The 26,841-nt window shown below is 43.2% G+C and overlaps 1 long non-coding RNA gene across 1 annotated transcript in view; it reads right to left on the bottom strand.

Moving 5' to 3' along the window:
* The window catches only part of LOC129006510 (uncharacterized), a 122,619-nt gene that overhangs the window by 23,376 nt on the left and 72,402 nt on the right, over positions 1-26,841 (bottom strand). The window contains exons 3-4 of the long non-coding RNA XR_008492015.1: positions 4,507-4,715; positions 3,746-4,033 (exon numbers count right to left, since the gene is read on the bottom strand). This is a non-coding gene — a long non-coding RNA (uncharacterized LOC129006510). The remainder of the gene's footprint in view (positions 1-3,745; positions 4,034-4,506; positions 4,716-26,841) is intronic.

Genomic DNA, 26,841 nt, shown 5'->3' with positions numbered 1-26,841 from the left:
TCTTTGAAGTTATCCTTATCTCATCATCTCTTTGAGCAGATATCTTTCAGAGCCCTAGAAAGAACACAGGGTCTGCCTGAGGCCATGTATTTGAGCCCAATGCCTATGACTGCTGTGGGGTTCCCATCCTTGCACTTGGACTCTTAGCCTCCACAGAGCCTAGGTTGGGGGAAGCTGTCATTACTCAGCATCCATTTGGAAGGATGGCAGCAGCTGGAGCTAGCAGATCAAGTCTTCAATCCCAGGTCCTGCAGGAGCACAGCCAAGGCAGGATCCCTGCTGACACCGTGGCTGAGGTCAGCCCCAAGCTTCTCCAGCTCATTCCCGCCTTCAAGGATTTGCAGTTGCTATTACCTCCCTCAGACCATTTTCTCCAGACTCTGGCTCAGCTGGCACCTTCTTTTTATTCATATGATAACTCAAATGTCACCTCTTTAGGGATAGCTTATCTGACAACCTGAATTCTTTTTCTTCTTAGCACTTAACACTATCCAGGTTATCCTGTTCACATGTTTGTGTGCCTGTGCCTGTGTGTCTCTTTCACTAGGACATAGATTCTATGACGTTGGGGACCTCATTCCTCTCATTCATGGCTGCCTCACTGGGACCAACGACAATGCCTGCACAAATAGCCAATGCTCAATAATACATGAAAATGCATTCAGAAGAGTCTCAAATGCCACTGACAGTGTGGAATTTATGCTTCTGCCATTGGTCATAGGAGTGGAGATGAGGGCTAGCTAGCTCAGTAGAAGTTTCAGTGGCTCACTTTCAGTGTGAGCACAAAGGCGTATGCAGCAGAAAGCGTGGTTCATGGCACAGTGACAGGCACAGTGGAGAAGCTCTTGGTATCAGCAGATAAGCCTGGGACCAAGGGTTGGAAATAAATAAGGTCAGAATAGTGAAGCTCTTACCATAAGGCCCACATGTGAAAAAACACTAAATTTCTGGTGCAGATGAAGGTGGCTGTCTTAGTCAACCTGGACTGTCATAACAAAATACCTTGGAGTAGATGGCTTAAACCACAAACATTTATTTCTCACAGTTCTGGAGGCTGCAAGGTCAAGATCAGATTGTCAGCATGGTCAGGTTCTGATGAGAGCTCTCTTCCTGGCTTACAGACGGCCACCTTCTCACTGTGCTCACATGGCCTTTCTTCCATACATGTGCATGGGGAGAGAGAGAGAGACACACACACAGACAGAGAGACAGAAGTCTGGTATCTCTTCTTCTAATAAGGCCACTAATCCTATTGGATTAGGCCGCTATCCTACAACCTCATTTAACTTTAATTACTTCCATAAAAGCCCTATCTCCAAATACAGTCACATTGGGGGTTAGGGTTTTTTCTTTGTTTGTTTTGCTTTTTTTGTTTTTGTTTTTTGTTTTTTTGCTTTTTTGTGTGTGTTTTTCTGAGATAGAGTTTTGTTCTTGTTGCCCAGACTGGAGTGCAATGGCATGATCTCAGCTCACTGCAACCTCTGCCTCCTAGGTTCAAGAGATTCTCCTGCCTCAATCTCCCAACTAGCTGGGATTACAGGCGTGTGCCACCACACCCAGATAATTTTTTGTATATTTAGTACAGACGGGGTTTCCCCATGTTGGCCAGGTTGGTCTCAAACTCCTGATCTCAGGTGATCCACCACCTCTGTCTCCCAAAGTGCTGGGATTACAGGCGTGAGCCACCGCGCCCAGCCAAGGGGTTAGGGTTTTAACTTATAGATGTTGAGGGGACTCAACTCAGTTCCTAGAGGTGGTTATGGCTACCTGGGGCCCCTGGCATATGCTGCTCCAGCAACAGCCTCCCAGCTGGACAGACCATGGCACTAAGGAAGGGTGATGGCTAATCCCCCAGGAGGCAGCTGTCTCCACAGCATGTGCTGGTGATGCTGAGACAGAGACAATACCACAATCCCAGATGGACACCCTCGGCCTCCTGGGATGGGTTGACAAGCCAAAGCCTACTGGAGCTGACCATCAAGTGTCCAGCGTCAGGGTCCACATGCAAAGTGGCCTTCACTGAGGGCAAGGACTGACAAGACTCCAGTTGACAGCACCATTAGAAGTACTGGATGGGCCCTAGCAAGGCTTCACTCAGAATGTCAAGTTGCTGGCACTGCTTACGAGAGGAGCAGGGTGAGAGGGCCATGAACCATGGGCAGTGGCAGAAGTCGAGGAAAGCCTTGGCATCTCCAGTCACGTTCACAGATGACAGGTAGGTAAAGGTGGTGACAGAAAAGACTTCCAGCCCCTTCAAAACAGCCCCGCAGGAGTGGCACCTCCTCAGGCATTTCCTAATAGGAGAAGTGGGTGGTGAGGGCAGGAGAAGCAGTGGCCGCTACAGGGCAGCTCCAGCCTGCGTTCTTCTGCCCACGCCGGGTCCTTGGTGCCACTGCTGGAACGTGCAGGGATACCAGTGCCAGACACTTTGGGTTGAGCCAAAAGAGCCCCCTCCCTTGCATCTGAAGACCCTTCAGCTGCCCACAGTAGGAGCCATGGAGGCCAGGGAGAAAGGAAAGGACATAGCACAGTTAGATTTTCCTGTGGGCAAAGGGCTCCACAGAAAAGCTGAGGAAGCCAGAGGATGGCATCATCAACATTATCATCCTTCTTCTCCTCATCATTTTCTTGACCTAACAGTCAAGAGCAGGGACTCTTGATTGTGTGAGCTGGAGTGTCTGCTCGGACACTCTAGCTGTATATAGCTGTATGACCTATAGAATGGACACTACTCTGCTTCTGTTTCCCCATCTGTAAGAGGGAGCTAATAATAGAACTTAATTCATACACTAGTTGTAAGGGTTAGATGAGTTAACACGGTTAGTGGTTAACACAGGTAAAGCATGGCAGGAGCACTCAGTGAGTGCTTGTTATTATTGTAGTTCTTACCACGGACAAAGCTACCATGTATCTAGGACATATTTTGCATTAGGCACAATACTGAGGACTGTGCAACAAGTATCTTAATTTTTCTGTCTCTATATAGAAGTCTACATAGATATTTCTATCTGTATATGGAGTGAGATCTATAAAGGTGTGTGTGCGTGCTTGCGTGTGTGTGTGTGTGTGTGTGTGTGTGTGAATGGTACTTAGAGATATTAAGAATGCCCAAAGTCACTGAAATACCACAGTAGGGCTTCAAGCCCACATCTCTCTGACTCTCAAGCAGAAATTCTTCAACACAATGCAGAAGAACATGTTACTCTCCTTTGTGGCTTAGACAGTAGTCAATGTTCCAGAACATGGGTAGGGTTGTCCCCTATTCATAGTCTCTAGTGCTCAGATGTGCAAGGACATGTGGCTTCTGCAGGAATGGGAGGGCCCAGCCACTGCAGAGCTTTTTTCTTCTTTAGAGGCCAGCCCATGTAGAAATAATAGGTATCATGCAGCCATGCTGATGCACACTGCAGCCATGCTCTGGGGAGAAAATTCCTGCAGGCCTTGGCACATCATATTCACAGAGGAACAATGTGGCTAGCAAACATTCAAGACGCCTCCTTTGTCCTTGAACTTCCAGTATCTGCAACTCTCCTGTACAAGGGACTCTGCTCTTAGGCTTGTATTCTAAGTACCTGGAATATAATAGGAAATTCAGGAAGCTAGGACAGGAGCGATAACCTGGGGACGACACAGGCTAGAAGGTTGTTGAGTTAGAGCAGGCTTAGTGCTTTCACAAATAACCCCCAACCCACCCCAGCCGCCAGCCTCAGTGGCTTAATACAGCAAAGGTCTTTTTCATGCTCACATCACAGACCACACTGAATCAGCAGAAAGAGGGGATGAGGAAGAGTTGTTCTGCTCCATGCAGTCTTCCAGGGGCCCAAGCACCCTGCATTTAGTTCCTCCTCTATTTCCTAGATGCCTTGGAGTCCTGGAGGCTTTGGAGCTCTATGCTGGATCTTCATCTTCTGGCTGGCCAACAAGGCAAGAATGAGCCACCGTGGAATGCACAGAGGAGGTATTTAGGTTGCCAGGCCTGGAAATGACACACATCACTGCCATCCACCTTCCACTTGCCAAAACTCTCACAGACCTGCAAGGACAGAAATGTAATTAAGCTGTGTGTCCTAGGGGTGTGGGGGAATGGAAATTGATAAAATGCTGATTCTCTGCTACCCATTTCTTTGAGTATTTGCTGGGCATATGTAACTTAAAACATGGCAGCGATTAATTTCTCCAACCTGGATTCCCCTTGGCGCAGTCCAAATTTCCCACCACCTTGGAGTTCTGACACAAACAGAAACAAAAGGAAGCAAATCTTTCAATGTTCCATTCGGTCCCTCTGCATCTTGTAGAGTTCAGAAATACAAACTCCTTGGGGGAGCCTCTATTATTTTGAGAATGGCCCAGCTGTGTGTTTCAATCACACACCAAAGGAATTTGGATGTGTTGGTGCAGCCACACTAAGAAACTCTGCAAAGCAGGCCTCACTTAGAGGACACTGCTGCCACTTACGTACCCTCCCCTCTCCATACATGCATCTGGAGGTTCTGGGACAAAGCTTACCCAGGTAAGTGTGAACTCTCTATGGAGCCAGCTCCCTCACCTGAGGGTTCTGGAGCCCACAGGAGATGGGCAACCTCCAAAGTACTGCCTTCTCCTGTGGCAAGTGCAGGAGCCAGGAGGACTGCAGTGCATCTGCTATTAATCCTGTGATTCTGCATGTATTTGTTGAACAACAGTTATGTGCCAGGTACATGAATAGGCAGCAGGATCTAAACAAGTAAATAAACAACAACCAAAAAAAAAATTAGAAGAAAGCTTTTGCCTAAGTAGAATTTATGGTCGAGGGGGAATTGTGTAACCAGAAAATAAGAAAATATAATTTAATGTGGTATCTGCTGAGATAGGGGAGGTAGAAAATGCTTCCAGAGCTCAGAAGGGGCATCTGAGCCAGGTTTCGGAAACCAGGGAAGGCTTTGCAGCTTGAGCCATGCCTCAGCAGAGACCTGTAGGATGAGATGGTGCTACTCACGCAGATGAAGAGGGCTAGAGATGTCTGATCAGAAAGTGAGAAGAGTATGAGAGCAACAGCCTAAAGAGAGAAACACTGAGTCATTCGGAGAGGCTGGAGAACGGAGTTTGAAAGAAAAAAGGAGCAAAAGAAGCCTGGCAAAGAAGTATTGAATCCTGTAGTGTCTCCTTAAGACATTTGGACATTATCCAAAGGGAAAGTGGGCAGGTCCTGAAGAATTTAAAGGACAGATTGGTGTAGAAAATTCACTCTCTGGCTGGCACTTGACAAGTCAAGGTCAGGGTGTGAGGCTGCAGTTGAGCAGAACAATGAGAAGACAGGCCCAGAGGAAGATGCAATAGGTATTGGCGTGGCGGGGGGGCCCTTCCATGCCCAAAGTCCACATTCCAGCAGGCCTACCCATGAGGGTCCCCCAGGCTGCTACAGCAACAGCCACAGCAACAGCAGCGACAGGTTAGATTGGGGCTGGGATTCTGGCCTCATGTGCCCAGAAACCATGCACTTCTACAGCTGGCACATCTGGTGCAACTAGGAGCTCTGCCTTTGTGAGTGTGTCTCAGGAAGCCAGGGTGCTCTCCTCTCTATGTGACCCTGCAGGCAGCAGCACTTCCCTCGGGAGACATGGCCACATTCTGAGCATCAATCAGCCTCAGTATTTCATCTTGCAAGACTGCCCAAGCCTCCCTGTAGGGGCTTTTGCCAGCCCTGCATATCGTAGCCACTGCCAGATTAGCACAGTTTTGTGGGTGCAGGGTGAGTAAAGGGGTAACGTGGTGTAGGGCAGAAACGTGGCCCCTGCCCAGTGAGCTTTGGGATGAGGTGCTGGTTAGAGCAGGCAGAGCTGCAGACAACAGCCTGCCAGGAGAGGACTGGCAGAGACCTGGGGCCTCTGTAGCAGCATTTCATACACTCCCCTGGGCTTCCTACCCTTAGACTCAGGAATGGGTCAGAGGTGCTCCAAAGGGACTTCAGGTAGACTTTGGCAATGTTCTTAAGCAGGTGGCATAGGCAGCAGCCAAGGGCCAATTCAGCTGCTCCACCAGGTGGGTCTGCTTCTTGGAAGGTCACTTACCATTCAGGTGAGTTAGCCCAGCGTAGGGATTTCGAGATGGAGTCTTTGAATCTCAAGGCCCGCTGGCATTTCTTTGGCTCTATCTTGCTGCTGCCTTTGATTCCAGTTTGTCTCTTTCCTCTCAAGGGAGACATTCCTAATGTTCTTTTTCTTCCTTCTCAGCTAACTCCTATCAAATGAGTTCGTCTACCCTCCCTGAAGGCTCCCTGTTGCGGGGCAGTTCAGGTGATGAAAGTTTCTCTTGGTAGGTGGCCCTTTTCTCAGGGAAGGGTGCAGACTCCTGTCCTGATCCTGTCCTTTCCTCTGGCACAAGAGTCACCCTAGATAATAACTTGTCATTCACAAATGAAATGATGATGATTAAATTATGAAATGTTTTCATTGTATCAAATTTCTTATTTTCTAAACATATTATAATTGAATTTTTATTTCATCTTCCTTCCATAGCCATTTCTGAAAATTATTTCTTATTCCATTTATTACAGGTTTTTATAATTTTTTCATTCTATCATATCCCAGTCAGAAAATGTGGCTTGTGCCATTTGTACTCTTTGGAACATAATGAGATTTTCTTTGCAGCATACAATATCATCATCGGCTTTTGAATCCTTGATTTATCTATGAGTCAGGTGAAATACATCTTAGAATAGTTTCCAGGAAGCGTAAGAAAGCGGCATACTTTCTACACCATTGCGTTTCCCTAAGTGTTTTTGTTTGTTTGTTTGTTTTTATGGCTTCACACATCAATAACAATTTAGCTGAACACAGAATTCTAGGGTCATGACCTTGCTCATTTAAGCTTCTGGAGATGGTGGTTCTGTGTTGGAGCAAAATCTAAGGCAAAGGGATGTTGCTTGCTTTGTAGGTACCCTGTTCTTCTGTTGAGATGCACGCGGGATATTTTTTTTAACTCCTCTAAATCACGCCATAATTTCTTCAGCCTGGAAGCACTGGAGCACCTCAGAGGAAGTGAGACACCAGTGGAGGGATGAGGGCGGTGCCTGCTGCAAGCTCTGGCTTCTGGGAAGTTCCCCAAAGCCCACAGGGGGCAGCAAGCTTTCCGCAGTAATTTCCCAAGCTGCACCAAATATTATCAACAAGCACAATAACTCAGCCGTGTGCTCTGCGCTCTCATTTCCCTTCCATGAGCAGAGGCTTATTATAAATCAGTAGGATTTCTACAGCAAGGGCAAAAGTTACATGTGTGGAATTGAGGAAATAATAAGTTGAAACTTGAAAAGAATTTTTTAGCCATGTGATATTTTCTCCTCCAGGCTCTGTGTCTCTATGACAGAGTGTTCTCATCCATGCTCAACTTTCTTTGAGTTTTATCTCTGTCCTTGCCTGAATCCAGAAAGTTTGGAGCCCTGTAACAAAATTGCTTAATTCCTTAAGCCACTCCCCCAACCCCAAATAAGTCTGTACTAAAAGGCCACATGACTATACTTTAGAACCTAGACAGTGTCCTCCAGGAAGAGGATCAGAAGAGGAGAAGATGGCACAGAGGTTGGTGGAGGGCTCAGAGAATCCCTGAACATGTTCAGGGGAGAAAGAGCAAGCAGGACTTGCTCAGTTTCCAGAAAGAGCTCCACAGAACAGCCTCACAGGGAAATAGGCTATGCATTGCCCAGCTCCAGTGGCGCCCTTCCCACCCATGTTTCCATGAATCCTCTGCAGTGCACACCTTGAGAACATGGATGGCAGCCCCTCCTAGAGGAAGCCCCCATGCCCAGGCTGGTGAGTTAAGAGCAGATCCAGGCTGGACACCGTGGCTCATAGCTGTAATCCCAGAACTTTGGGAGGCCAAGGCAGGCAGAACTCCTGAGGTCAGGAGTTCAAGAGCAGCCTGGCCAACATGGTGAAACTCTGTCTCTACTAAAATACAAAAAAATTAGCCAGGCATGGTGGCAGGCACTTGTAATCCCAGCTTCTCAGGAGGCTGAGGCAGGAGAATCACTTGAACCCAGGAGGCAGAGGTTGCAGTGAGCTAAGATCACGCCACTGCACTCCAGCCTAGGCAACAGTCCAAGACTTCATCTCAAAAAAAAAAAAAAATGCAGACTCAAAATTGCTACATGAAGTGCTTAGGCTGATAAACAAAGCTGAAACTCTCAGTTAATATTTATTGTGGACTTAATATTTATGTCCTCCCAAAGTCTATATGTTGAAATCTAATCCCCAATGCGATAGTATACGGAAGTGGGACCCTTGAGAAATAATTAGGTCATTATGCTGGAGCCCACATAATGGGACTGGTTTCCTTATAAAGGGATGAATGGCCCAGAGGTCTGTTTCTACCCTGTGAGGACACGGCCACCATGAGAAGACTGCCATCTAGGAACCGTGAAGCAAGCCCTCACCAGACACAGAATCTTCCAGCACTTTGATCTTGGACTTCTCAGTCTCCACTGTGAGACATAAATAGTCTTTATTTAAGTCTATGGTATTTTTGTTACAGCAGGCCAAACTGACTAAGGCAATGTCTCAACATATTATACTACAACACAATTGTACCAGAAAGCACTGCTCTAACCTAGTAGCATAGGAAACAGAATGATCCTAAAATTTATCTATTCCTAAGTGTTTCCAGAAACAGTGGGCCTAAAAGACACTCACCAGATAAATGATTTAGCTATCTAATGAGTTTCTCTTGAGAATCCTATCCTAGAATCACAGTGCATGTTATTATTTTAAAGGCTCTGAGAAGGCCTGCGATAAGAATACCACTGAACTTTATTTAGCCCAGTAGTTCCCAGATTATTTGGCCCTAGAGAACTCTTTTCAATTAATACTCATTAACGTCAGACAGAATATGGAACACACTTGGGGAAATACCGCTCTAAGAAAAACTTCCAGGCCAGGTGTGGTAGCTCATGTCTGTAATCCCAGCACTTTGGGAGGGCGAAGCAGGCATATCACTTGAGCCCAGGAGTTCAAGACCAGCCTGGGCAACAAAGGCGGTCCTTTTCTATGCAAAAAAATACAAAAATTAGCTGGGTGTGATGGCACATGCTTGTAGTCCCAGCTACTTGGGAGGCTGAAGTGAGAGGGTCACCTGAGCCCAGAGAGGTCGAGGCTATAGTGAGCCATGATCTTACCACTGAACTCCAGCCTGGGCAACAGAGTGAGACTTTGTCTCAAAAAAAAAAAAAAAAATTAAAAACTTTACAGATCAAAAGATTTACACACTGCCTGCTGCTCTCAGTAAGGTCTCAGCAGGAAATTAATAAAAAAAGAAAGCTAAGTGTAACCTGTTTATTGAATGAGCTGGACTTAGCACAGTGCAAGAAGACACAAATTTTTCCCTTTTCATCTGATCTCTTCTATACTTGCTCAGCCAAACAATACATCTCTGTCCCTGAATAAAATCCCAGGGAGATGCCAGCACTTTCTCAACCAGTCTCAGGAATTAGCAAGCATCCTTATGTTCAGGGGCAAAAAAGGCCAATCAATTTGAATACCAAAACTTAAATCTCTCATCCGATTTAAAACTTTTCTCCCCAGACCATTGTATTAGAGACCAGAGAGAAAGTCCATGGGGGAAAGTCTTTGGAAGGTTTGAGGTTTTTGTTTGTTTGTTTTGCCTTCTACTTAACTGTTCTCACAGGCTTTTTGATTCTTCCTCCCATGGACCACGTTGCTACTGGTTCTTCTGATGGTGGGAAAGAGAGAAGAGCAATGAGAGAAGTGAAGAAAGTCAAAATGTCTTTTATGCCTGGTGCTATCTCTGGTCTTTTCTGGGTTTTTTAATACCCTTAGTCATGGCAAACACCCAATTATTGGCTCCTTTGTCCTGTGGGTGCATTTTGGGAGATTCTTCAAAGACCCTCAATGCAAGAGGTGAGATCTCCCATCTGCAGATTGCTGGCATGGATATTGCCTCTTCGAGCTCACCAGTAGAATGAAGCCTTAAGCTCCTGGCATAGGCAATCCACAAGGAAAGGGTCACCTCACCCCTCAAGGCCAGCATTTTGGGTGAAGAACCTCTCAGCATATCCAAAGTCTGTCTCATTTCCCAGTGAACCACATCTGCAGCTCATTCTCACTCCTATCTCATTGCACAGCCATCTGGGACAACCCCAGAAAGCCTCCCACCTGTAAGTTTTTTCCGATTGTAAGTTAGGTTTCAGCCTCTACAGTCTCCAACATCCAGTGTCCTCTTTGTGATTGTTTGAAGCTCCTCTTCTCTTGATTTGGTAGTAGAGAAAAACTCCCTTTTGGGAGTGGGCAATGCCTAGCTCATTGACACCTCTGTGGGGTTTGAGTTCCCAGGAAATAGACCCTGAATTAAAGATTTTCAATAAGGATATTTATTGGGGAATGACTCATGTAAAGAAGTAAAGGAGAAACACAGAGGGAAATCTTCATAACTTTGGTCTAGGCAAAGATTTTTTTGGATATGAACCCAAAAGCACAGGTAACAAAAGCAAAAATAGTCAAATGGGATTGCATAAAATGAAAAGGCTTCTGCACAGCAAAAGAAACAACCAACAGAGTGAACAGACTATCTATAAAACAGAGGCAATATTTGTAAATCACACATCTGATAAGGGGTTAATATCCAAAATACATAAGGAACTCAATTAAGGGGTTAATATCCAAAATACATAAGGAAATCAAAGAACTCAATAGCAAGAAAACAAAAAGCCCAATTTAAAAATTGGCCAAGAACCTGAAAAGATATTTCTATACAAATGGCCAAGTATACTTTTTAAATATTCAACATCACCAATCATCAAGGAAATGCAAAATAGAACCACAATGAGGTATCACTTCATACCTGTTAGAATGGTTATTATCAAAAAGACAAGAGATAACAAATGTTGAAGAGGATGTGGGAAAAAGAGAATATGGGCACATGGTTGGTGGGAATGTAAATTAATGCAGATGTTATGAAAACACAGTACAGAGGTCCCTCAAAATATTAAAAATAGAACTACCATATGACCCAGGAATTCCACGTTTGGGTATATAATCAAAGGAAATGAAATCAGTTTGTAGAAAAGATACTGCACTTCCGTGTTCACTGCAGCATTATTCACAATAGCCAAGATATAGAATCAACCTAAGTGTCCATCAATGGATAAATGGGTAAAGAAAATGTGGTATTATACACAACAGATTACAATTTGGCCTTAAAAAAGAAGGAAATCCTGTCATCTGCAACAACATGGGTAAACCTGGAGGTCAGGTCAGTATTCTAAGTGAAATAAGCCAGCCACAGAAAGACAAATACTGCATAATCTCACTTATATTTGGATTCTAAAAAAGGAGGGGAAGAATGGGGAGATGTTGGTCAAAGGATACAAAATTTCAGTTAGACGGGAAGTATAAGTTCAGATCTTTGGTACAACATGGTGATTATAGTTAATAACATTGTACTGCATATTTTGTAGAGATGGATCTCACTGTGTTGCCCAAGCTGGTCTCAAACTTCTAGGCTCAAGTGATCCTTCTGCCTCAGCCTCTCAAAGTGCTGGGATTATAGGTTTATGCCATACTGCCTGGCCACAACATATTGTATATTTGCAAATTGTGGAGTAGAATTTAAATATTTCCACTACAAAGAAAGATAAGTGTGTGCATATGTTGATTTGCTTGATTTAGTCATTCCACAATGTATACATACATCATATCAACATGTTGTACATTATAAATATGTACAATTTTTAAAAGTGAATTAAATTTTAGAAAAAAAGTGAAAGAACAGGATTGGGCAAAGGGAGAATCATATTTCTGTGCAGTTGCATCATCTTTCAGCTGATCTCCCAAAGAGCTCTCAAACTGGATTTTTCCCACACAAAGGCCACAGAAACAGGTCTCTGTACACCTGCATCCACCAGCCCTGGCTGCAGGCTGTCCACAGGGAGGAGACATAAACTTGAACAAGGAAGCTCCCTCCATCCAAAGGAGTCCCCAGAGAAGGATGCTGCTGTGAAGGAAGCTGGGGGACTGATTGCCTTGGTCCTGAAGGGAGCCTGAGTGGTGCACCCCAGCACAGCACCCACAATATCTCCCACTGCATGTCAAAAATGGGGAAGGCCCATTTAACATCCTCCTCCAAAAAACAAACACTTTTTATATTGTGCTGATTTGTGTTGTAGTTCACCTCTTGTGAAGAGGAACATCAGGTACTTGTTAAGCTGATCAGTTAACAGCAGTGCAATCCCCAGGAAGGATGCTAATGTGTACCTGTTCTTTCCTGATTCTTCTCTTCATTGTCTGTGTCCTGTTTTGAGCAGCTCACATCACCCCTCTAGTCTCAGTTTCCTTAACTATAAAACAGGATGAGAAAAACTATGCTTCCTGCCTCTCTTTATCTGTGGTGGGATATTCATGAGATGTCTGATACCCTCAAAGCAAGGGCTTTGGAATCCACTACAGAGAGATCAAGCCTTCTTCAAAGTACTAACATGAAATTGGTAGGCGTGCTGAGCTTTTTCTGGACAAGACCCATTAAGATTTTGTGATCAGGCATCCTAAAAAATAGCACTGATAAAAGAACATTTTCGGAGACAGTCTTCATTCCTGCTTGGGTCAGGGAGGAATGGGGGTTGCGTGGGTACCACCTTGAGGGCTAAGGGCTGAATATTGAAGGCTGCATCTCAGGAAAGGGGGCATCAGATGGGGTAGTGATGCTACCCAGCCCATCAAAAAGACTCTGTCACAGAAGAGCCAGCATGATGGCTTAGCTTCAACTCTGCCATTCATGAGGATGTGAGACTTTGTAAGTCACTCCTGTACTGGAATCCATTCCATATCTGTGAAATGAAAGCATGATCCCAGGCCAGGATTTTCAAACTCTTTTAATAACAGAACTCTGTTTCAATTGGAAATTTTTTTCAAACCCTAGTACAGTAGTCCCCCTTTATCTTTGGGGGGTAGATTCCAAGACTTCCAGTGGATGCCTGAAGCTGCAGATAATACCAAACCCTTTGTTTTTTCCTATACATACTTATGATTGCATTTATTTTACTAATTAGGCACAGATGGAGAGTAGCAACAATAACTAATAATAAAGTAGAACCATTATAACTATACACTGTAATAAAAGTTATGTGAATGTGCACTCTTTCTCTCTCTCTCAATATCTTATTGTACTGTAACCTGAGTAACTGAAACTGTGGAAACCAAAACCATGGGTAAGGGGAAACTGGTGTATATGAAGGCATTACAGAGGTTCCTCATGATGCTTAATTGTAGGCTAATAATGCAAAATTTTCTCCAAATTTTGTAAAAGTCACTTGAAGCACATTAATGCAATCATTCATTCAAAAAATAGTTCCCACATGTCTTCCATGTGCCAGGCACAGTAATAGACAGGGTATTCAATAATGCGCTACAGGCTGGACACCCGGCACAGTTTCTGACCTCCTAGAATGTATAGCCAGTTTGGTGAGCCAGACAAGACATAGGCAATTACAATGCAGTATGATAAGTGCTCCAACAGGAGGATTTTACAGCCTATTGGAGAGGATTTGAACCCAGCATTGGCAATGTGGAGGAGTCGTCGCTGATGTTTCAGAAACACTGGATCTAAAGGATGTGTTATAGTTAACTAGCTACTGAAGAGAGGAGACCTTTCCGGGTAGAAAGTGTTCCGTGTACAGAAGGCCAGAATTGAAAGACAGTGACACATTTGAAGATCTGAATAAAGATCAGTGGGACATGAAAGAGGAAATCAGTGAGAGTAGGAGATGGGGCCTTGGAATTAAGCACTTTATACACCAGAAAAGGTCAGTTGTGAAATACCAAGAAAGCTGGACTTCATCGTAAGTGCCATGAGAAGCCACTGATGGATTTAAGCAATGTTTAAGAGTCTAGGGGGGAGGAGCCAAGATGGCCGAATAGGAACAGCTCCGGTCTACAGCTCCCAGCGCGAGCGACGCAGAAGACGGGTGATTTCTGCATTTCCATCTGAGGTACCGTGTTCATCTCACTAGGGAGTGCCAGACAGTGGGCGCAGGTCAGTGGGTGAGCGCACTGTGTGCCAGCCGAAGCAGGGGCGAGGCATTGCCTCACTCGGGAAGCGCAAGGGGTCAGGGAGTTCCCCTTCCAGGGGTGACAGACCGCACCTGGAAAATCGGGCCACTCCCACCCGAATACTGTGCTTTTCCGACGGGCTTAGGAAACGGTGCCCCAGGAGAGTATAGCCCGCACCTGGCTCAGAGGGTCCTACGCCCACGGAGTCTCGCTGATTGCTAGCACAGCAGTCTGAGATCAAACAGCAAGTCGGCAGCGAGGCTGGGGGAGGGGCGCCCGCCATTGCCCAGGCTCGCTTAGGTAAACAAAGCAGCCTGGAAACTTGAACTGGGTGGAGCCCACCACAGCTCAAGGAGGCCTGCCTGCCTCTGTAGGCTCCACCTCTGGGGGCAGGACACAGACAAACAAAAAGACAGCAGTAACCTCTGCAGACTTAAATGTCCCTGTCTGACAGCTGTGAGGAGAGCAGTGGTTCTCCCAGCACACAGCTGGAGATCTGAGAACGGGCTGACTGCCTCCTCAAGTGGGTCCCTGACCCCTGACCCCCGAGCAGCCTAACTGGGAGGCACCCCCCAGCAGGGGCAGACTGACACCTCACACGGCCGGCCAGGTACTCCAACAGACCTGCAGCTGAGGGTCCTGTCTGTTAGAAGGAAAACTAACAGAAAGGACATCCACACCAAAAACCCATCTGTACATCACCATCATCAAAGACCAAAAGTAGTTAAAACCACAAAGATGGGGAAAAAACAGAGCAGAAAAACTGGAAACTCTAAAAACCAGAGTACCTCTCCTCCTCCAAAGGAACGCAGTTCCTCACCAGCAACGGAACAAAGCTGGACAGAGAATGACTTTGACGAGCTGAGAGAAGAAGGCTTCAGATGATCAAATTACTCCGAGCTACGGGAGGATATTCAAACCAAAGGCAAAGAAGTTGAAAACTTTGAAAAAAATTTAGAAGAATGTATAACTAGAATAACCAATACAGAGAAGTGCTTAAAGGAGCTGATGGAGCTGAAAACCAAGGCTCGAGAACTACGTGAAGAATGCAGAAGCCTCAGGAGCCGATGCGATCAAATGGAAGAAAGGGTATCAGCCCTGGAAGATGAAATGAATGAAATGAAGCGAGAAGGGAAGTTTAGAGAAAAAAGAATAAAAAGAAACGAGCAAAGCCTCCAAGAAATGTGGGACTATGTGAAAAGACCAAATCTACGTCTGATTGGTGTACCTGAAAGTGACGGGGAGAATGGAAACAAGTTGGAAAACACTCTGCAGGATATTATCCAGGAGAACTTCCCCAATCTAGCAAGGCAGGCCAATATTCAGATTCAGGAAATACAGAGAACGCCACAAAGATACTCCTCGAGAAGAGCAACTCCAAGACACATAATTGTCAGATTCACCAAAGTTGAAATGAAGGAAAAAATGTTAAGGGCAGCCAGAGAGAAAGGTCGGGTTACCATCAAAGGGAAGCCCATCAGACTAACAGCGGATCTCTCGGCAGAAACCCTACAAGCCAGAAGAGAGTGGGGGCCAATATTCAACATTCTTAAAGAAAAGAATTTTCAACCCAGAATTTCATATCCTGCCAAACTAAGCTTCATAAGTGAAGGAGAAATAAAATACTTTACAGACAAGCAAATGCTGAGAGATTTTGTCACCACCAGGCCTGCCCTAAAAGAGCTCCTGAAGGAAGCGCTAAACATGGAAAGGCACAACCGGTACCAGCCACTGCAAAATCATACCGAAATGTAAAGAACATCGAGACTAGGAAGAGACTGCATCAACTAACGAGCAAAATATCCAGCTAACATCATAATGACAGGATCAAATTCACACATAACAATATTAACTTTAAATGTAAATGGACTAAATGCTCCAATTAAAAGACACAGACTGGCAAACTGGATAAAGACTCAAGACCCATCAGTGTGCTGTATTCAGGAAACCCATCTCACGTGCAGAGACACACATAGGCTCAAAATAAAAGGATGGAGGAAGATCTACCAAGCAAATGGAAAACAAAAAAAGGCAGGGGTTGCAATCCTAGTCTCTGATAAAACAGACTTTCAACCAACAAAGATCAAAAGAGACAAAGAAGGCCATTACATAATGGTAAAGGGATTAATTCAACAAGAAGAGCTAACTATCCTAAATATATATGCACCCAATACAGGAGCACCCAGATTCATAAAGCAAGTCCTGAGTGACCTACAAAGAGACTTAGACTCCCACACATTAATAATGGGAGACTTTAACACCCCACTATCAACATTAGACAGATCAACGAGACAGAAAGTCAACAAGGATACCCAGGAATTGAACTCAGCTCTGCACCAAGCGGACCTAATAGACATCTACAGAACTCTCCACCCCAAATCAACAGAATATACATTTTTTTCAGCACCACACCACACCTATTCCAAAATTGACCATATACTTGGAAGTAAAGCTCTCCTCAATAAATGTAAAAGAACAGAAATTGTAACAAACTGTCTCTCAGATCACAGTGCAATCAAGCTAGAACTCAGGATTAAGAATCTCACTCAAAACCGCTCAACTACGTGGAAACTGAACAACCTGCTCCTGAATGACTACTGGGTACATAACCAAATGAAGGCAGAAATAAAGATGTTCTTTGAAACCAACGAGAACCAAGACACAACATACCAGAATCTCTGGGATGCATTCAAAGCAGTGTGTAGAGGGAAATTTATAGCACTAAATGCCCACAAGAGAAAGCAGGAAAGATCCAAAATTGACACCCTAACATCACAATTAAAAGAACTAGAAAAGCAAGAGCAAACACATTCAAAAGCTAGCAGAAGGGAAGAAATAACTAAAATCAGAGCAGAACTGAAGGAAATAGAGACACAAAAAACCCTTCAAAAAATAAATGAATCCAGGAGCTGGTTTTTTGAAAGGATCAACAAAATTGATAGACCGCTAGCAAGATTAATAAAGAAAAAAAGAGAGAAGAATCAAATAGATGCAATAAAAAATGATAAAGGGGATATCACCACCGATCCCACAGAAATACAAACTACCATCAGAGAATATTACAAACACCTCTATGCAAATAAACTAGAAAATCTAGAAGAAATGGATAAATTCCTCAACACATACACCCTCCCAAGACTAAACCAGGAAGAAGTTGAATCTCTGAATAGACCAATAACAGGAGCTGAAATTGTGGCAATAATCAATAGCTTACCAACCAAAAAAAGTCCAGGTCCAGATGGATTCACAGCCGAATTCTACCAGAGGTACAAGGAGGAGCTGGTACCATTCCTTCTGAAACTATTCCAATCAATAGAAAAAGAGGGAATCCTCCCTAACTCATTTTATGAGGCCAGCATCATCCTGATACCAAAGCCTGGCAGAGACACAACAAAAAAAGAGAATTTTAGACCAATATCCTTGATGAACATTGATGCAAAAATCCTCAATAAAATACTGGCAAACAGAATCCAGCAGCACATCAAAAAGCTTATCCACCATGATCAAGTGGGCTTCATCCCTGGGATGCAAGGCTGGTTCAATATACGCAAATCAATAAATGTAATCCAGCATATAAACAGAACCAAAGACAAAAACCACATGATTATCTCAATAGATGCAGAAAAGGCCTTTGACAAAATTCAACAACCCTTCATGCTAAAAACTCTCAATAAATTAGGAATTGATGGGACGTATCTCAAAATAATAAGAGCTATTTATGACAAACCCACAGCCAATATCATACTGAATGGGCAAAAACTGGAAGCATTCCCTTTGAAAACTGGCACAAGACAGGGATGCCCTCTCTCACCACTTCTATTCAACATAGTGTTGGAAGTTCTGGCCAGGGCAATTAGGCAGGAGAAGGAAATAAAGGGTATTCAATTAGGAAAAGAGGAAGTCAAATTGTCCCTGTTTGCAGATGACATGATAGTATATCTAGAAAACCCCATTGTCTCAGCCCAAAATCTCCTTAAGCTGATAAGCAACTTCAGCAAAGTCTCAGGATACAAAATCAATGTGCAAAAATCACAAGCATTCTTATACACCAATAACAGACAAACAGAGAGCCAAATCATCAGTGAACTCCCATTCACAATTGCTTCAAAGAGAATAAAATACCTAGGAATCCAACTTACAAGGGATGTGAAAGACCTCTTCAAGGAGAACTACAAACCACTGCTCAAGGAAATAAAAGAGGATACAAACAAATGGAAGAACATTCCATGCTCATGGGTAGGAAGAATCAATATCATGAAAATGGCCATCCTTCCCAAGGTAATTTACAGATTCAATGCCATCCCCATCAAGCTACCAATGACTTTCTTCACAGAATTGGAAAAAACTACTTTAAAGTTCATATGGAACCAAAAAAGAGCCCGCATCACCAAGTCAATCCTAAGCCAAAAGAACAAAGCTGGAGGCATCACACTACCTGACTTCAAACTATACTACAAGGCCACAGTAACCAAAACAGCATGGTACTGGTACCAAAACAGAGATATAGATCAATGGAACAGAACAGAGCCGTCAGAAATAATGCCACATATCTACAAGTATTTGATCTTTGACAAACCTGACAAAAACAAGAAATGGGGAAAGGATTCCCTATTTAATAAATGGTGCTGGGAAAACCGGCTAGCCATATGTAGAAAGCTGAAACTGGATCCCTTCCTTACACCTTATACAAAAATCAATTCAAGATGGATTAAAGACTTAAATGTTAGACCTAAAACCATAAAAACCCTAGAAGAAAACCTAGGCATTACCATTCAGGACATAGGCATGGGCAAGGACTTCATGTCTAAAACACCAAAAGCAATGGCAACAAAAGCCAAAATTGACAAATGGGATCTAATTAAACTCAAGAGCTTCTGCACAGCAAAAGAAACTACCATCAGAGTGAACAGGCAACCTACAAAATGGGAGAAAATTTTCGCAACCTACTCATCTGACAAAGGGCTAATATCCAGAATCTACAATGAACTCCAACAAATTTACAAGAAAAAAACAAACAACCCCATCAAAAAGTGGGCGAAGGACATGAACAGACACTTCTCAAAAGAAGACATTTATGCAGCCAAAAAACACATGAAAAAATGCTCACCATCACTGGCCATCAGAGAAATGCAAATCAAAACCACAATGAGATACCATCTCACACCAGTTAGAATGGCAATCATTAAAAAGTCAGGAAACCACAGGTGCTGGAGAGGATGTGGAGAAATAGGAACACTTTTACACTGTTGGTGGGACTGTAAACTAATTCAACCCTTGTGGAAGTCAGTGTGGCGATTCCTCAGGGATCTAGAACTAGAAATTCCATTCGACCCAGCCATCCCATTACTGGGTATATACCCAAAGGACTATAAATCATGCTGCTATAAAGACACATGCACACGTATGTTTATTGCGGCATTATTCACAATAGCAAAGACTTGGAACCAACCCAAATGTCCAACAATGATAGACTGGATTAAGAAAATGTGGCACATATACACCATGGAATACTATGCAGCCATAAAAAATGATGAGTTCACGTCCTTTGTAGGGACATGGATGAAATTGGAAATCATCATTCTCAGTAAACTATCGCAAGAACAAAAAACCAAACACCGCATATTCTCACTCATAGGTGGGAATTGAACAATGAGAACACATGGACACAGGAAGGGGAACATCACACTCTGGGGACTGTTGTGGGGTGGGGGGAGGGGGGAGGGATAGCACTGGGAGATATACCTAATGCTAGATGACGAGTTGGTGGGTGCAGCGCACCAGCATGGCACATGTATACATATGTAACTTACCTGCACATTGCGCACATGTACCATAAAACCTTAAGTTTAATAATAATAAATAATAATAAAAGAAGAAAAAAAAAAAATAAGAAAAGAAAAGAGTAAATGTGAGATTTTAACAAAATTTTATTGGTTGGATGCTTTAGGCTCCGGGAGTGTAAATGCGTTTTCTTCTGCCATTTTGTCTACTTTCGGAAAGTTCAGTATGCATTCTCATTGGTATACATGGTTCAGTCTGTGAACTTGTTGCTTTCTGACTCTGTGGTACGTGGAGCTGAGACTGAACAAGGATCAAATTCTCTTCTGATACCTGTGAAGGAATTTGTCCATGTGCTCTGCACTGGAACAGAATAAATTACCTTGTGCATTTCAAAGGTAGGTTTGGGATTGGTGAAATGGATTTTAAGTGTTTTTTTTAAAGAGATAATTGGCATTAGAGATGGCATGATTGGTCATCCTTGGATGCAGCCTGATTTATTCTTTAGAATAATTGTTCTGTAGAATAATCTACTCACCTAAATGGAAAAACATGTAGGTGATGCTGTAGCTTCATTTTGCTTTGTTAATTTTACTTTCAGCCAATCCTTCCTCTGGTCAACAGAAACTTCAGTTCAATGACAGCAACATTGGGAAGAAAATTTACATGCTTGGGGCTGTTTCTCTGAGCAGTTCATCAGCCTAATAAAATCTTTTCATTGCCTTGATAAAAAAAAAAAAAAAAAAAAAAAAAAGAGTCTAGGTGACCTCCCAGGGTGCTCTCATCACTAATGCTTGCAATAACAGACTTCATTAAGCCCAACCAAGAAATTCTTCCACATTAATTGGGCCATTCAGCAAATATTTGCTAAATGTAATTTAAACATGATTATTTAAATCACAAAGACTTAGCGACACACCTTTTAGGGAAAAAGAGATAAAGGTAAACCTATTTCTGGCAGAAAACCCAATTTGTATTTCTCAAAGAGCAGCATCACGTCTCCAGTAGGAAAGAAAAGGAGGGCAGAAGATTAAGATGGGTACAGCTAAGAAAAAGGACACTGGTGCCTAAAACTAAGCAGGTAAAGACTGGGATACTGTGAGTCTAAGAAACAAAAGACAGCAGAAGAGCAAAAGAACTGCAAAGCACTCAACAGGAAGATTGATTGGGAAGCTGAAGGCAGGGCAGCTAAGAAGGTGAGCACCCAGCCCCCAAAGACTGGACCAGAGAATGAGGTCTCTAAGAGAAGCTGGGCATGTCCCCGGTAGGAATTTAGCCTCCTAGGAGAGAGTAAAAATCTTTCATTCAAAAGATGAGCCACTAGCACCTCAACTTTGGTTGACTATTACATTGTTAGTCTCAAAAAAAAAAAAAAAAAAAAAAAACCAATTTCTCAGCTTTTACATCCTTGCAGAATAACCTCCCAATTTGGGCTTGGCCGTGTCACTTGCTTTGGCTAATGGAACATTAGCAGGGTTGATGCAGAGGCTTCAACTCTTGGAATGCCCTCTCTCAAAACCCAGTTGCCCTGCTGTAAGGAAATTCAAGCAACCCTCTTGGAGAAAAGGACCACGTGGAGAGGCTCTGAAGGATGACATTGTGTGGAGAAAGAAGCAACAGGAAAGGGAAACTTGGTGCCCCAGCTGAGCTCCCAGCTGAACGCAGGTGCCGGAAGGAGCCCAGCCAAGGTGACATAGAGCAGAAACAGCCAAGGCAGACTCAGAATCATGAGTCATAATAAATTGTTGTCATTTTAAGCCGCTAAATTTTGCAGTAGTTTCTCATGTGGAAAAACTACAAGAAAAAAATGGAAAATAAGGGGCATGTGGGGTTGAAACCAGAAGATTATACCTATGAGTTTCAGAAATAGCATTTAGAGAGAATTGGCGGGGCAAGTGGGGACTGTGAAGCAACCAAAGAAATAAAAAGAAAAGTTCTCGTAATTGAAGAAAGATTATATTCATATTAAAGTTGCTCACCGAAGACTAAGCAGTTTGGAAAGAAAACACACACACCTAGAACACAATGGTCATATTTCAGATATTTAGATATAGATATAAATATATGTATTTATTTACATATATAAATAAATATAAATTCCTCAAAAAATTCCACAAATTTTTTCAAACTCACCCAGAGTGGAATGAAAATCAGACTGGCATTAGATTTCTCATTGGAAGCATTTTATACCAAAAAGAAAATAGTAACAAACAGGAATAAACAGGCAAATCTTCAAAATTCTGAGGAAAGTTATTTTGAACCTAAAATTCTATATCCAGCCAAACTAATATTGAAGAAAGAAGTAAAACATAGGTATATCTGGACAGGCAAGGATCCATAAATGTTATCTCCTCACAGAATATCTCTGAAAGAATTGAGTATATACTAGAAATATGAAGACAAATTTAAAAAATTATGTGAAATATAAGAAATAAATGAAAACGAATCACTAAAACTTGTAGTTAAGTATAAATAACCATTGATCCAAAATGTGGGGAAAAAAGAGTTAACAAATAACTGTATGAAACTGAAATCCTGGGTAATCTCAAATGAAATATGAGACTAGGAAGAGAAGGAAGAAAAACGTCATGTTAGGGAGGGATTGTCGGGGAGTTAAAGATTCTGAAGGACACAGCTCCAAAATGGGGAAAATGAGGCAAAGAACACTTGATCAAGTCAGGGGGATTGAAAGGGAGCAGAAGAAAAAATGACAGACAGAAAAAACAAGGTGGCAGAATGAGACTAAACTTTGGAAATCATAATACAGTTTTTTGACTGGCTTTATTTCCCCCATTAACTCATTGGTTGGGTTGAAAAAAAACATTCAGCTATAGATGTTGCTAATGTGACACACTGAAAAGAAAAAGAGACAGGATGTTAAAAACAAAGACACAGAAGATGTACATATCAAGCAAATGCTAATGGATTTGTCCATCTGGGGATTGTGTTCAATGATGTAGCAGGAAGTGGCACTGGAATGTCAATTTGGGCCAGCATTTTGATTTCATCATAGCCGTTGTCAAAACACTTGGGTATATTGACCAAAAAAATCAATGTACACAGCGTCAAAATTGAGGAAACACACATGCTATTTTGCTCGATTTGAAATATTCTGAGGAAGCTCAACTATGCCAAGAAACCAGAGCCTCCATGTGGCTGGCCATGTCTTCCAGCTTCTCCTGTCAAAGAAGGAAAAAGGGTAGCGGGGTGGTGCTGGGAGACCACTACACATCCACTGCTTCTGTGAGCTGCACCATTTGGAGCTCGGGCAGGAGCCACAGACTTGTCTGTGAATAACATCTGAGGTCAGTGAAGTCTCTACACAGTTCTGCCTGGGTCCCCAGACCAGCATCTGTAGTCCACTACTGGGGATCAGGAGGTACAAACAATGATCTGCTGGCCAAATCTTGCCTGAGAGTATTTTGTGTAACTCTCACAGTGGTTTTATTTTTTCAGTTTTGAATTAACTGCCAACACTTACTAATTGAACATTTTCATTTAAAAAATATGGATGTCTGGACTTTCTTGAAAAATCAGATCTGGCCATGTTGGGCTAACATTCCTACAAGGCAGCAGTCAGTCAGATCAAAGAAGCAGCTGCTTCCCTTAGAAGGTGTATGCCCATCTGTCCCCCATCTGCCATTGCCCCTTGCTCTGTGTGGTCTCACAGGCAGCTCTGACAGCTGCCATTGGACTCAGATGGTCTCTAGTCTTCAAGCCAGTGTCCAAACCCAATTCTCAAGAGATCCCAGCTCTCAGTCTCTCACAGGGACAACATGCATTCTCCAAGTAGGAAGGGATCCTTCAGACTGAACCCTATTATTTACCACTGAGGAGACAGAGGCCCAGAGAGAGAAGTGACTATGCAGTGTCACATTGTGCATAGCACCAAGCAGGGCCAGTACCATGGTCTTCCCACTCAAGTTCACGTTCCCTCTTCCTTTGACTCAAAAACTTCCTAGGCTCATTGGCAAGGTTCTTCAGGGAAACAGTTCACTCACTCCAGGCTTTTATACAGCAGGACTTGTCAGGATACACGTAATGCATCTGCTTACTTCCTTTTCTTTCCACTAAATCAAGGGGCAAATATATCTCAGTTGCTGTTAGTAACCTTCGAAATTCCCATTTCAGTTTGTTGAGGATGTGGAGAAATTGGAATCCTTGGGCACTGCTGGTGGGAATGTAAAAATGATGCAGCCATTGTGGAAAATATTATGGTAGTTCCTCAAAGAATTAAAAGAATCACCATATGATACAGCAATTCCACTTCTGGGTATACACCCCGAAGTTTTGAAAGCAGAAACTCAAACAGACATTAGTGCATCCATGTTTATAGCACAGTTACTCACAACAGCCAAAAGGTGGCAGCAACCCACATATCCATCAACTGACCGATAAAGATAATGTGCTAGATACATACAATGGAAAACATTATTGTCCTTTAAAAAGGAAGGAAATTCTGGCACATGCTACAACATTAAATAATCCAGTCACAAAAATACAAATACTGTATGATTCCACTTATATGAGATACCTGAAATAGACAAATTCATACAGACAAAGTGGGTGTGTGTGTGTGTGTGCGTATGTGAGCTCTTATTGTTGATACCATTATTGCATGTTTTATTGTTAGGTATTCTGATATTGCTTCTCACCTGTTTTTCACTACATGAAACAGAGCTAGATCTAAAGAGGAGAACAAAACTGTCTTATTCTCTCATGCCTTTAAAATCTTGTCTCCGTATCTTAAAATGTATTTGCCACGTATGCATAAACATGTCTATTAATGGAAATGGTGGAGTGTTCTGACACTATTGGGATTGTTTTGATGATGATTTGATGACATTCTCTGCAAAACTCTGCTCAGCATACTGAGAAGAGGGGACAAGAAGGGTCCAGGCAAATGCTTCCAGAGGATGTAGAAAGGCTGATCACAACTTCATTTCTGCTGCTTTTCCTATTTCTACCTTCCAAGCCTATTGTCCAGAAGTTCTCCCATTATGCCCTGGCATGACTAGCCATGTGTCCATCTTCCTCTTCTAGGTGCACTCTAGAAGAAGGGTGTGAGTATCCTCCCCAGACAATCCTGAGTCCCTTTAGCCCTTCTTAAAGACAAGCTAAGCATGGATGCCAAGCTAGCTTCTCAGGCCTTTCCCGTTGCTGCCCACATGTCCCCAAGTGCTGCTTCCATGCCATCCCTTTCCATCCCCATTCCCATTATCCTAGCAGACAGCTCTGTGCCTGCTTGGTTGAAGAAGCACTCAGACGATGCAGTTGTGCTAACCCTTGATCATGTCAGACTTCTGACATGGCTACCACTTACAGCTTTCCAGTGGAACAAGGACAGAGGACACTGATGATACCACTCCTTCTGGATCACAGGGTTGGAGAACCTATTCAGCAAGCCTGCTTTTTCATCTCTAAAGTGCATGTCTTTCCTCCCATCACTTACAAATGTAAAGTGGCTGCCACCCTCATGCACCTTGAAAGGAAGGCAAATATGCAGTGCATGATCCCCTCTGCCCTGTTCCTCTCATGATGTGGTCCTACAAACTCAAAGGAAACCTGTCTTACCTCTGTGAGTAATTCTGAGTGAGTCCTGTCTCTCCACTCTCAGCCCAGTCTGTACTCAAATTAAAAATCCTCAAAGAGCAAGAAGCTGTCCACTGCAGGAAAACCCAGAGCTTCCAAGTAGCAGCCAGAAAAAATTTACCTCTGCTGTATCCAGAGTGTCTAGGGAGTACAAATGTAATAACATCTCTAACCCAGCTCACAGATTGACTTGCAAATGTGCCTTGTCATGGCACTGCATGTTCCCTCTGGAATTCAAGGCTATTTCTTTGTGCTCTTGCTGAGTGTTTGTTTGGATATTGGTTCTATTCCCTTGGATTCCCAGTCTGACCCAGGCAGCTGTGCTGCAGTGTTTCTGCCTCCACATCAAGCAAAGCAGTCTTGCAGGCACTTGTGTTAATCATGCATATAACCTGATAGCCTTTACAGTCCCTGCATGAGTAAGGTGCCCCCAACCAGCCTAATGTTCAACCTCTGGCTCCCTCTGCCAGAGCCTGCAAGGATACTTCACCCTCACTGATCAACTTCTACTTCTAATGAGGTTTGAGTAGTTTGGAAAAACTGTGGGACCATCTCCACATGGTGTGATTCTCAGACCCATGTTCAGGAGAAGCACTCTGTCAGGAACCTCCCTCCAATATGCTTATTATTTCCAGACAGCTGGAATTGCACTATCAAAGTTGGGAAGCCTGCAATTGACTAAACGAGGAGAATGGCACGTACATTAACATCCCCATCACCCCTTCCCTGATAATGTAGAAAATATCCACCAAAAACCACAAGTAAACAGAAATAAAAAGACTTATTCTAATCAGAAAGTTTAACAACTCTGATTTAAAAAGGCAGGAAAGGGTCTCAGATAACCCTAACACTTGAAATATATCTTGTATCAAATATCAGGGTTAAAAAGAAAGTTGTTGTACACTATCATGCATTATTAGATCACCAAAAGGGGCTTTGCAACCATAAAACAAAAAGAATAAAAAACTATTTCCCCAGGAGAACAAATAAGAATTAGAAGTGATAGGCCAGGTGTGGTGGCTCATGCCTGTAATCCTAGCACTTTGGGAGGTTGAGGTGGGTGGATCACTTGATGTCAGGAGTTTGAGATCGGCCTGGCCAAAATGGTGAAACCCTGTCTATACTAAAAATACAAAAATTAGCCAGGCGTGATGACACATGCCTATAATCCCAGCTATTCGGGAGGCTGAGGCTGGAGAATCACTTGAACCCGGGAGGCGGAGATTGCAGTGAGCTGGAGGTTGCAGTAAGCCGAGATCGTGCCACTGCACTCCAGCCTGGGCAACAGAGTGAGACTCTATCTCAAAAAAAAAAAAAAAAAGAAGAAAAATTAGAAGTGATAAGAGAGCTGCAGAAGTTCAGGTTATTAGAATAGAATATCAACTCAAACAAACAGAATAATAAAGAAATTAAGCCAGGCATGGGGGTGCGCCGCCATAGT

This window comes from Pongo pygmaeus, chromosome 8 (assembly GCF_028885625.2).
Source record: "Pongo pygmaeus isolate AG05252 chromosome 8, NHGRI_mPonPyg2-v2.0_pri, whole genome shotgun sequence".
Classification (NCBI taxonomy): domain Eukaryota; kingdom Metazoa; phylum Chordata; class Mammalia; order Primates; family Hominidae; genus Pongo; species Pongo pygmaeus.
This window is presented reverse-complemented; position numbering and strand designations above follow the sequence as displayed.